At 31.0% G+C, this 13026-nt stretch overlaps 2 long non-coding RNA genes across 3 annotated transcripts; both read left to right on the top strand.

Annotated features, from left to right (window-relative positions):
• The first annotated feature begins 4374 nt into the window (after positions 1 to 4374).
• LOC110230753 lies at positions 4375 to 5195 on the top strand. Its single transcript, XR_002333921.1, has 3 exons — positions 4375 to 4583; positions 4979 to 5095; positions 5168 to 5195. It is a non-coding gene; the product is annotated as an uncharacterized LOC110230753 (long non-coding RNA).
• Positions 5196 to 9265: 4070 nt separating this feature from the next.
• Positions 9266 to 9851, top strand: LOC110230752. Of its 2 annotated transcripts, none has more exons than XR_002333920.1 (2): positions 9266 to 9463; positions 9619 to 9851. It is a non-coding gene; the product is annotated as an uncharacterized LOC110230752 (long non-coding RNA). The 2 variants fall into 2 exon arrangements; XR_002333919.1 differs by having other exon boundaries at positions 9266 to 9488.
• Positions 9852 to 13026: the final 3175 nt, after the last annotated feature.

Here is a 13026-nt window from a genome sequence, read left to right as displayed (position 1 = left end):
CAAACCTAAATCAATTCTAAATCAACTCACTTGTCGGTTCTAGTCCGATTCGTATAAACCAAACCGGTTTAAACTTGATTCTTGTCACTTATTAACAATATATGGTGAGTTTGTGTAGTTATACGTAAATAAGAAATAAGTTTGGATACTTGCTAGTTTCTAAGATATATCAATCTGAAATTGAGTGCTAGTCCGTGTAGGATTTTAGCATGCGTCAGAAATGGATTGCAAGTGACTAAAGAGCTTGCGGAATCAGATCATCTCCGAATGCACATCACATGTATGTGGGGACTCTCTATCTCCCTTTTTGCACACCAATCCCACTCTCTAGTGCCACACAATGACTTTCACTTTCATACGACTTCTCTTCTTCTTTTTACTACCCAAAAAATATCTCTCAGTTAATGATTATAAATTATGAATATTATCAACTAACATAATGTGAATAAAACTAAGTCGTAATGCCTTCACGATATTTTGTTACTTTTTTTCTAATAATCATTCTGACATCAGGATGCTCTATCATTTCTGTTAGACTGTTAGTTAATCATAAAGTAGTCGAATTCAAAGAGGAAAAAGGTTTGTTTTCCTGACGTCCAAAAAACAAAAAAAAAGAAAGAAAAAATGTATGTTTTCTTTCTGGAGGTAATGTCTCTTTCATCTAGAAACGATTACAAATAATGAAATGTTTTTTTTCTTCTAATGGATTTGTATATGAGCATGCATTTCTTCACGTTTTATGGGAAACCCAAAAAAGAAATGTAATGCATGTTGATAATATAATAAGTCTAATCATTAAACAATGTTACATACACAAATACAATCGCATAAAATTAAATTAAACACTTATAATTTTCATATTTTTAAATTAAGCAGAAGACAATTTTTTTTTTTTTAATCAAACAGAAGACAGAACTTTAAACGTTTCTTAAACTTGTGAATGTTTCTATAGATGGTACACGAGACTTTTTAAAGAATTTGACCAAATCGTCCACTCTACGTCAATTACACAAGATTCGCATATGTTTACTAAAATTCAACTGTTGCAACTTGCGATCATATACAAATAAATGCATGTTCTATGTATCACATTAAATTTCGTCCATATTGCACTTAAAGTTCAACTGGTTTTAGGACATCTGGAGTGAAAGCAAATTAACGATTATGGTTTCAATTTTCAAATGTTATCGTGTATATTGTCAGAGAGACTCAGGTTTGAAGTATATTCAACAATATCACAAACTGAACTTTTGAGATGCATATCACAACATCTACATAATAAGTTATAATGCGGATATATCCTTATCATGGACAAATTCTTTAATACATAAATATGCATTTATCAACTAATATAAATTTAGAATAATCCATGTATCTGTGGGTTTCATTTTCTTCCCATGATTGGTCAGTACATTAAAATATATGATGGCCTTAAAAGTTTTTTCGTATGCTTTATCATTATTTCCTGATAGTTACCTCTAAATACATAATCATATTGATTTTTGCAAGATTTTAATATCTTTAATTTTGTCAAGAATAAGATACTAATCCATAAACCTTAGTGTTGTCGTCTATATAGGCTATAGCTTATAAGTTATATTAAACTCTTTTGTAGGGGTTTTCATCACACCTGAATTATAATAGAAATGAAGTAACGAACTAACCACTGTTATATGCTAAAAGTTACATATTTACGATCAACCAAAAAAAATGAAAGGAAGGGAAGAAGAAGAAGAATTGGTAAAGATCACATGAGATTGCCTCTTTCTAAATCTGATAAACATATAATAGCTGGCTCTCTTTGCCTCCACACACGTATGATCAGCGTTTGTTCCCATCTCAAATTCGGCAAGCCTATCTTTCTCCCATTTTTTGTTTGTTTGTTTTTGTTTTTTGTTCTCAAAGTGAAACGAATTTGAGTTCCATATAATAATATATTCAATAGTGTTATATCATCCATACCAAATTGAGAAAAGATAGGAGACGGAATATGCATAAAGCAAAGTAATAATAATAGGAACTCAAGCATATATATTGAATCATAAAAATAAAAATTTGAAACATAAACATCTTGTTATATAAGTTGAACCCTCCTACAACTTTTATATGATGATGCATGCACTAAGTATAAATCCTAAATTATAATCAAAAATATTAAGGAAGAGAGTGAGTTAGTGATCATAGATATTAGAAAAAGTTGTTGGTTTCAAAGTAAATAGAACTCCAAATACATAACATAATACCTACCTTGTTGTTTCGATTAATCTTTTCTATATGGAGAAAGAAACGTTTATGAAGATTTAAATAAACTAACTTTTTGACTTTTCTTTTTGTTTTAATCAAGATTTGAAATTAGAATTAATTTAAGATATAAATTATTTTTAATTAATTCAAAATATGTACGAGATCCATATAATTTTTCTTAGTTAAATTAGAATAAAATAAGTGTTTTAAATTTTTTAAATAATAATTAGTTGAATATTAAATAAAACTATTTTGGTATAGTTACATTTTTCAACGAAACATTCACATTTTAAAATCCTATTTTAAATTTCTATAAAACTAAATGTATTTTCAAATTTATAAAATTTAGAATATTTTCTTAAAATTTCTCTAAAATAATTATTTTCAATAAATAAATATTTTAGATCATTTCGCTTTGTCGACCCATATCAAGATAAATTGTGATATATATATATATATATATATATATATAGGTTTGTACTCAATTTGATACTTAATCATCTTTGCGAAAGACAAATCACATTACATATTATACAATTTCTAGCCAAATATGGAACTCACTGGGCGATGTAAAATTGTTTTTAAAAGTTCGAAAGTTTTGTAACGTTGTATTTCTAAATACTTTCAAATTTTGTGTTTACAATGCCAAATATGAAATGAAATCAACATAACTAAAAAACGCTTTATCAAACAAATTATTAGCTTTTTTTATGCTGTATGAAATCTTACCAACAATAAATGTTTCGACAATAATTGCAACTCAAACGGGAAATTCAATAAAGATTGGCTACCGTGGACTGGTATCTGATATGAATTGATACCTAAATCATTTGAAGCAGAAAAAATAAAAAATTTAAAGGGAGAGAAAAAGTGGAGAAAATACGTAACCAGTGCGATACCAAAACACAACGTGTCCCATCATTATGATTATTGCGATTTTTGGTGTTTAAAGATTGGTTAATGTCATTATCCTAAAGATTTGTCCATTCCACTCAAAATTGTAGTTTCTAAAGTGAATTTGTATTTCTTCTTGACGGTCCATTTCAAATCGACATAGAACATAGTGCACGCCTAAAAACAATGACATATTAAAGCGTTTCGTCGTTTTGGAAATCAACGAATCTTATTTACCATTTTTTTTCTGTGTATGATATGAAGATGATGTGATGTGTCTTCTACTCCCATGTTATCCCAAAAGATATGAGACCTTTTTAAGCCTCATAAAACTATAGGATAAATCGCACCAGTTACAAAATTATTATGCGACGTAACAATTCGCAAAACCTTTGATAGCATATCCAAAATACATGAAAGAGGTTATAAAATACGGATTGCATTTAAAAGTATAAACTTCGTATATGTGTTTGTACAATGTACTTATGGTAATATGAAGAACATGCGATTTGCACGACCGTATCTATGGTGTAATTTTAAAACAAATACACAATGTAGATAGTAAAACGACTTATATTTTTTACCAAAAAAACGACTTATATTTTAGGATTCTTTTTTGAAAGTTAGAAACTAAAATAACACTAAAAATATGACCCCAAAAAAAGAAGTAACACTGAAATAAAAAATTTGAACAAAACTATATTAAGATATTGAAAATTCTGTAAAAATTGCTTGTCAATTTGTTTATTAGAATTTATTTTTAATTGTGTAGGTTCTCTATAAAGGTTTTAGTGTACATATAAGCTGATTAAAACAGTGTACGTGACCTATAAACAGAAATGAATTCACAATTAGCCAATTAGCTAGGTCATCCTCGTCAATCTTGCAAACTACAAACACCTGCATTAAGTTAACTCGTATTAAAGAAAACAATTAAACCTTTAGCCTAAGAACCATATTTGGATCCTCTTCTTTGTATACATTAGAGCATCATTATCGGGGGATCCAAGCAGAAGTCCAAGGTCCAATGGGTCCAAAAATTTAATCCAAAACGATTAAAAACAATGGATCCGGCTCTATTTTTGGATTTGTTGCACAGCTTTGGATCTGCGACGTGTCGCAATGTGGTTGGTCGGGACATATCTATTACAGACCAAAAAAAATTTTCCCGTGTTTTTCATTTGCGATTCTTTCTCCTCTATCTCTCTCTTTCTCGCAAAACGCCGCCTGCGAAAATCGTCAAGATTCTCTGAAATCGAAAGCAAACGGAGGAGAAATCGTTATCTCCGACTACTTGATCTATCCTGATCATCATCTCCACCGACGTGGGACACTCCCTGAAGCAATCCACGACTTTCCCTGAAGCTATCCGCGATTTTTCCTGAAGCAATTCGTGACTTTCCTTCACCAAATCGGCGTGAAACCTTCATCAACTCTTTCTCATGGTACGAACGTCTTTCTCTTGCTATAAATTCTTGTGAATTTGATTAGGTAACAAATTAGGGTTCTGTGATTTTAGGTAAATTAGGGTTCTTGGTTTCTTAGTCAAATTAGGGTTATTTGAAGACGAATAGGTCATGATTGTGCTTAGGGATAGCGAGATTAGCCATGATTGAACACGATTTTAGGTATAGATTGTTTGATTTATAGATTGAACATTTTTTTTTTCTGTGATAATGTTGAAATGTTTTGGAGCTGGAATGTTTTGTCTGATCCCAACTAACATAGTCCATGCCTCTTGATCTGGCTATTTTGTGACTAATACATTTTTGTGCATTTGGTTTCATTTTATTGTATCTTTCATGTCTGGACATTCTAATATTTTGTCCAACTTGTGTAGGTTAAGGAGATACTCTCTTGCTATCCATCCAATTACAAGCAGTCTGCAGTTATTCCTCTTCTAGATCTTGCACAACAGCAGCATGGAGGCTGGCTCCCTGTTTCCGCTATGAATGTGGTATGTCTTTGTTAAGTGTTTTTCAGCTTTCTCTTAATGAATGAAGATTCTGAAGTAAGCATTGTTGGCTAGGTGTTTTAAGGATCATTCTCTGTTAACAAACTCCATTACTTTTCCTGCGTTAATAAGTAAAAGACTTAATTAAGTAAATGCTTGTTAGTTGTGATAAATGCTTGTTAGTTGTTTAGTAAGTTGTTTAGTAACTGTCTACATCATGTTTTATTAATGCTTTGTGTGTGATCAATGCTTGTTACATTGTGATCAATGCTAGTTAGTTGTTTACTCTCAAGTGATAAATGCTTGTTAGTTGTGTGATCAAGTTGTTCGACTGATCAATATAAACAACCACCAAGATTTCTTTATTCTTTCAGTCTCTTTCTTCAGTCTTTCTTCTTTCTTTATTCTTTCTGTCCTCTTCTTTCTTTGTTTTTGCTATCTTTCTTTCTTTCTTTCTTCATCTCAGCCAGAAGTGGTGTAATGGATTCTTCCAATCCATTTACTCAATCTTCTGGGTTCTTGGACCTGCTCAATAGTCAACCATGGACTGAGAATGAAGCAAGCCAAGTCCCTATCCAAAATGATCAATGGTCAGAGAGCATTCATGCTGAAGTCACACCTGAGGGAAAAAAAGGAAAACGTAACAATTGGTCAGCAAAGGAAGATGTTGTGCTCATATCAGCCTGGTTGAACACAAGCAAAGACATGTGGTGGCCAATGAGCAAAGGAAGATGACCTTCTGGTCAAGAATAGCAACCTACTTTGCTGCTTCTCCTGCGCTTGTTGGGATGCCAAAGAGAGAGCCTGACCATTGCAAGCAAAGGTGGAGGAAGATCAATGATCAGGTCTGCAAGTTTGTTGGTTCCTTAGCAGCTGCAACAAGTCAGAAGTCAAGCGGACAAAATGAAAATGATGTAATGAAGCTTGCTCACCAAATCTACTCAAAGGATTATGGGGTCAAGTTCACACTTGACCATTGTTGGAGAGAGCTTCGCCATGATCAGAAGTGGTGTGCTGCTTCTTCACCTGCAGAGAGTGACAAGTCAAAAAGAAGAAAGGTAGGGGATAGAGCTGAAGCTGCTAGTCACTCATCAAGCTCACAAGCAGCTAGCCATGGAGATGAAGCCATGGCTCGTCCACCAGGTGTTAAGGCGGCAAAGGTCAAAGCTAAAAAGTCTAACAAAGGCGTTGAAGAAGGACCAGATGCTCTGTTAAGGATTCAGAGCATTTGGGAGATTAGGAAACAGGACCATGAACTGAAGAAAGAGGACTATGAACTGAAGAAGAAGCAGAGCAAGATCAAAATGTTGGAGAATCTCCTTGGAAAAACAGAGCCACTTAGTGAAATAGATATGGCTTTGAAGGACAAGCTTGTCACTGACATGTTGTCATAAGCTTGAATGTTTTCTTTTGTTTCCTGAATCAGTTTTTTTTTTCAGAAGTTAGTGTAATGGAATGTTTGTGATCAAGTAATGCTTATGTTATTTGTGAACTGATTAAAGTTTGAATTTTTACTTTCATGTTATAGTGGTTTAGTGAGTCCTTGGCTACGTTTCTTATAGAGCTTTGATTATCGTTCTATCTTATTTAAGTGATGTGTCTTGTCTTTTGTTGTATGCCATCTCTGATTGTATGACCAAGTATACTCAGCTTACTTATTTATTTCGAGTCATTATTTTTCATGATGGTTGAATGGTTAATGTAGTATTACTTAGCTTTGATTGTATGTGTAATGGCATAACTTTCTCTTAATTGCAGGGCTCTTGTGGTTTGTTGCAGACTGCAACGCTTAATCATGTCTTTGAAACTATCAGGCTGGTGCTCCATTTTATCCTCTAGAAACTGGAAGGAAGGATAGTGCAGCAGCTTTCAGGGAGATTGCAGAACAACAGCTTCCTGCACCACACACTACTCTCTCGGTGATTCTTGCAAGGTTTTTTGCCAGAGGCTTCAACGAGAGAGATACCGTCAGCTTGTGGTTCTTGTTTCATTTTAAAGGTAGCAGTTGATGATAAATTGTGGTTCTTGCATTATAGGCCATGGTCTTGTGAAGATTCACTTGAGTTTGTGTGTCAAGTTTTGTGAATGTGTGAGTTTTAAGATTATAGAGTGTGTGTCAAGTTTTGAGAGTCAATGTATGCCAAACACTTTTACACATTTTTTCAAAATTTTTGTATTTTTAGATCCTCAATAATGGATCCACCATTGGACATTGGACAATGTTAAAACTAAAAAATTCTACAAGTGTCTAAATTTTAAATTTTGCATTATTTACAATATAAATATGGTTTGGATTCCTAACTTTAGATGCACCAATAATCATGCTCTTACAGTTTGGACTCTCTTGTATTGTTTCTGCTTAACAATTTGGGGCCTGTTCTTGTCTCTACCGCACTATAAACAAAAACGATCATAAATAGACGTCTCTGTTTTTCAACTTTGGGCCCTCTATTTTCTTGTTTTGGTTTTCATTTGGGCCCTCTATTTTCTTGTTTTGGTTTACATTTGGGCCCTTTACTTTTTTGTTTCGGCCCTCTATTTTTTTCATTTTTAACAGCAACCCTCTTTTTATTTGTCAACTGATAATATATTTAACCGCAACCCTCTATTTAACTATATCTTTTTTATATACAAATCTGATTGTTATTTGTACTCCCTCCGTTTCGTTTTAGTTGTCGTTTAAGATTTTTACACACAAATTAATAAAAGCATTAAATTTTCTGTTTTATCCTTTATTAATATATTTTATAAAAAAATTCATTGGCCGAAACATTAAAACAGTAGAGATAAAACTGGAATTTTCACCAAACATTTGCATTGAAAATCTAAAACGACAACTATTATGAAACAAAATTTTAACTCTAAACGGAGTGAGTATCAAATAAATTGAGAACTTATCAAACATTAAACAAAACATAAATTAAATACTGTTGTAATATTTTATCTTTCTTCACGAAAAAAACGGCCCAATCATGATGGAATTTATAAAAGTTGAAGAGGCAGAGGGAAGTCACGAGAGTGGAGAAGAGATTGGCAATGGCATGAGAGTACACGTGATGTGGGCCTGAACGTACCCACGTGTTTAAGGCCCGCTTTCTTCACGCCTATTGGCCCACCCTTTCTTCTCTAGCTTCCTTTATTACATCATCACACACACACAAACTCCTTTTCGAAAATTTGTCAGACGCACAAAAAAATATCTTCTGATTTAACGGCTGTATGTGTAAGAAACAAAGAGAGATCACCCATGTTGTGTCTCTTTGGATTATGGAATAAAATTTATATTTAGACCAAGACAACTAGACAAGTAATCTATTAGTTTATGTTAGTGTCATTTCATCATCTGAATTCGAATTCGAATATTACATAAGAAAACCTATATTTGTAACTTTCATACGTAATTTGAGTTATTTGAAGTCTTGATTCTTAATTTAAAAACGTATTTAAAATTCAGTGAAACTCTTTAAACAAATTGAAAAAATTTGATACTAATTTATTCTATCCATCTGTAAATGTTATTTTTTGTAAATCATTTGATAATATATGAGTTTGTAGCTTTATATGGTGTTTGGATAAAAATAATCACATTTTGGTGCCACGTAAAATTTAATTTATACAAATGTTTTATAGTCAAATAAATTATATTAAAATTTTGTTATGTAATATATTTGAATTTTTTTGCTATTAAGTATTTAAAAAGAATCTTTGTATTTGATTTTATTAAATTTAAGTGTATTATGAGTTTTCGACTCAAAACTAATTGACAAATAAGTAATGTAAGTAGATTGGTCACAACTCATAACCCTTTTATAAATGGCTTGATAATTTCTCACTACCTACTTTACTGAATTAATTACGGATTTTGCCCTTTTTTATAATGGCATTTATGGATTTTGCCCTTTTTTAATAGTTTGTGGATTTTGTCCTTTTTTAGGTTCCAAAAATATGATTTAACATGCGTTTCATTCGTTATGTTTGGGTTTAGTCGGTTCCATTTGTTCTTAAGGTTTAGTATTTGGTATAATGTACGTATTTTTGCAAAAAAAAATCATAAATACGTATATTTTTAAGTGTTAAAAAATGGCAAAATCCGTAAACTATTCAAAAAAGGCATTTTCATAAGTTTTTTTTTTTTAAAAGGGCATTTTAGACAATAATCCCCTACTTTACTGAATTAACATATTTTTTTCTAAGTAATGTCTAGAAATCTTTGTAATGTAAAACATTTAAGTAGATATTAGTAATGGAATAAATTGTTATACTGTGACAGTATATGATTCTATCCAGAAAAAACGAAATGATAGTAGTGATCGAGGATCTGGAATAGAGATTTGTCTTATTTTAATCGAGAAAGAGGCGAGGCAGAGACTGGTGAGGCCATTCCTCGAGAACCACAGTTATGCTTTTCCTCCATAAATCCGTTTCTTGTCTATCTCAACTTCTTTTCATTTTATATTTCATACGGTTTTGCTTTTTAGTTGAAAACAATAAAAACCGTAGTAAATATATACAATATCGTCGTGCAGGTGGAGATTTAATAAGAGAGTAAAGAAGATGATGCCGACACAAACCAAAAGGTTAATCCGATAGAATGAAATGCAAATTATAAGATTAGTTAATTTAAATAATTTACAAAAGATTTTTATTTATCTAGTGGCAGTGTTTATTCCAACAAAGTTGTATTATGATAGGAGCAATCCAAAACAAAATTATTGATGTTATAAAATCGTTATTTACATGAAATAATCGAGTTGGTCCAGGTGTTTTCGTTCATCAGACGTAGAATTGTTGCAATTATCATTTACAACAACTATTCCTCAGTACTAAAATTATCATTTACAACAAATAAAATTGTTAAAATGTCACTTAATTAGCTCGAATAATAAAGAGTTTTGCTTTGATATTTAGATATTACAGCAAAAAGCCAATAATATTCTTTTTTTCCTTTATTAGTTTAATTTTCAAATAAATTTAAATTTAATTAGATAACTAAAATTTATTAGAAAATATTGTTATTTTATTGCTAATAAGATACTCTTAAGTCTTAAGTATCTTAACCAATGGAAATGTTTTAAGAGAGTTTTGAGTGTGAACTCACATCAAAATACTGATTTAAAATCCCAATGGTCTTTGAGTCTAAAAATACAGGTTTTGATTGGTTATCTTTTATCATAGCGTACGGTACGGGATGTACCATTTTCATCCTAATTAATTACAAAATCGGTATAAAAACAATACAAAAAATTATTCTTACCACTATTTTGTACTGTTACATCTTACTTTTTTTTTTACTATTTATGTATCATTTACTGTACCGTTTTGAATAACCAATCGGATCAACAAACTAAATTCATTTTAGTTGAGAATATATTTTCTCTGTATGAAAATGATATTTTAGTTTGTTCTTATCATTTTTGTCCAACAAAAACAAATACAAAATTGTTCTTATCGTTAATATTTGGGTAATGTTTCTGTCTGCTATAATATTTATATTTAGAGTTCAATGTTCAGACCAAAAAGAAGCCAGGTGATGGATGCATCTGAAATATTCAAATTTGGATCTCGTGAATCCTTCACATCAATACAGCGATTAATTTCTTATATCCCTTTATATTATTTGTATAGTGAAACAAAATAATGTGATGATAGTACTTGTAGACAATGTGCAACTCCTGAATCGAGACGCTACATGCATGTATGAATATCGATCTTGGAATCTTCTTCATTTTTAATATTTTTTCTTCCACTACCTTAATTACACTTGTCGGGTGTCCAAAATCCAAAACTCCAAACTCAGATTTTGCATCTCGTTGTATTTTGTTTAAAACAGTTTCATTGTAACGGAGTAAATAGTTCATGCGTGGACAAACATTTTCTTGTAATTGATACGGCGCGGTGAAATAATAACATTATTGTAAACAAAGTTACAAGTATCAGTTAATACACAAATATGATGAACTAAACCAATGGCGGACCCAGAAAAAATATTTATCCGGGTCATTTAAATATGAAACTATATTATTTAGTATATCGCATAATAATATTATTCAAATACAATGAATTTGGAAAAAATATTGTGGTTTTCACTACTTTTCGACCAACAAAAACCTATATAAAACAAAAGAAATGAGAAAAATTTATAAAAAAATGTCAAATCGGGGAATCTAACATTGGTAATGGGGTGTCAATAAGCATAAAATTACCAAAACTGCTGCTTGCTTTTTAAAAACTCTAATACACAAGACAAGTATAATTATTTTACCCAGGTCACTTGACCTCCTTTCCCCTGAATGGGTCCGCCCCTGAACTAAACGATCTCAGTATACCGTTAAAAAAAAAAAAAAAAAAAAACCTTCTCAGTATACAACAAACGGAACCTATGTAATTTCGACTTAAACTGTTAAACTACACTGAATTAGAAAATGATGCTACTAAGAATATAAACTAGTTACATATTTTGGAAGTAATAAGGTTTCGAATAGAGACAACTGACAACACTTTGGATAGTACGAGATAAACTGTTATAAAAATGCAATGCAGTTTTACTACGGTACGGTTGAAAAACGCATTCTGCGTAACAAGCAGTTCTGATCAATATATATATATATATATATAAATATATATTTTGTGGATCAATATATAATTAGTAAAAAAACACCATGCGGTATATTTTATAGAGTAGAGGTTCGATTCGAGTTCGAATTCCCTTATATGATATAAAGTCGAAGTGGATGGTTGGATTCGAATTCTCTCTTCTTGTTAGGTATGGGAATCAAGAGATAAGGTTACAAATGTCGCTGATCTGACCTATTCCAATTAAAAAGTTTTGAGCTTCGGGGGAACCGCTAACTCCAGTCAAGAGGTCGAGGTCGAGGTCGAGGTCATATTATTTGCTTCAATGGAGTAGTGTTGAGTTTGGACGTTTGGTAGTGTAGATTTTGTGTTTCTGTTATACCGTTCATTTTAAAAAAAATTAATGCTGATCCTCTTATTTGGATATGGTCTTTTTTGTTACCGTGTATTTTCATTTTTCAACAAGAGACAATGGTCTAAATCCATTTGAAAAATTAAAATATAATTATTTAAAACAAATGAAATTGTAAGAGTAGTGAAAAAAAGAAACTAAATTTGTGTAAGGGCTTAATTAACGTGGAAATTGAGCAGAGAGGAAATTAGTTTAGGAAGCGAGAATCACGCTTCAATTTAGAGACCGAGATGTATGGAGCCACGTTGAAACATATCACCCCTCCTTTGATTTTCTTTGTTTGATTAGATCAATCCTTTTTTTTTTTTTTTTTTACATAATTCAATCTCTTTAATAAGTTTATTGCTTTATTGGTCACCAGCATTAATTCTCAAACAACGTAATATCAAAGATATCTGGTCCATGTGAGCATAAATTTTCAAGATATTGTATTCAATTTTTTTATTTTGCTGCCCATAAAAAAGAAAAAAAATTTACTCTTGTATACAACAACAATATTTAATAGTTTACTGATGAATGGCAAATATTGATGACGAAAGAAATTAGTGTCTGCAATGTTTCAAAGAGATATACACATAATTCTCAAATAAAAACTGATTGACAATTTAATTCTAAATAACATTACTGGAGAGAAATATATGTATTTGTTTTATAAATCTATATCTATTGTTTATGTATCTCACTATTGGACACAAACCCCAAATAAATTTATCTGTTTTTACACAAGGAACCATTTTGTTTTAACTCAATTAATAGGAAGTATATATGGATGAAATTCCTATTTAAAATTATAAATTTTAAAGTTATATACAGATGTTAAAAGACTAAAGTTATATAGATATATATATATCTATATAATTTTAAAGAAGCAAAAAAAAACTCTTTCAGTCACTTTCAAACAATACGTTAACTCTTTTGAAATTTTTTTCCACACATCACAATAAAAATC

Source organism: Arabidopsis lyrata (genome assembly GCF_000004255.2).
Source record: "Arabidopsis lyrata subsp. lyrata unplaced genomic scaffold ARALYscaffold_2, whole genome shotgun sequence".
Classification (NCBI taxonomy): Eukaryota; Viridiplantae; Streptophyta; class Magnoliopsida; order Brassicales; family Brassicaceae; genus Arabidopsis; species Arabidopsis lyrata.
Note: the sequence above shows the minus strand (reverse complement) of the source record. Positions and strands in the feature narration are given on the sequence as shown.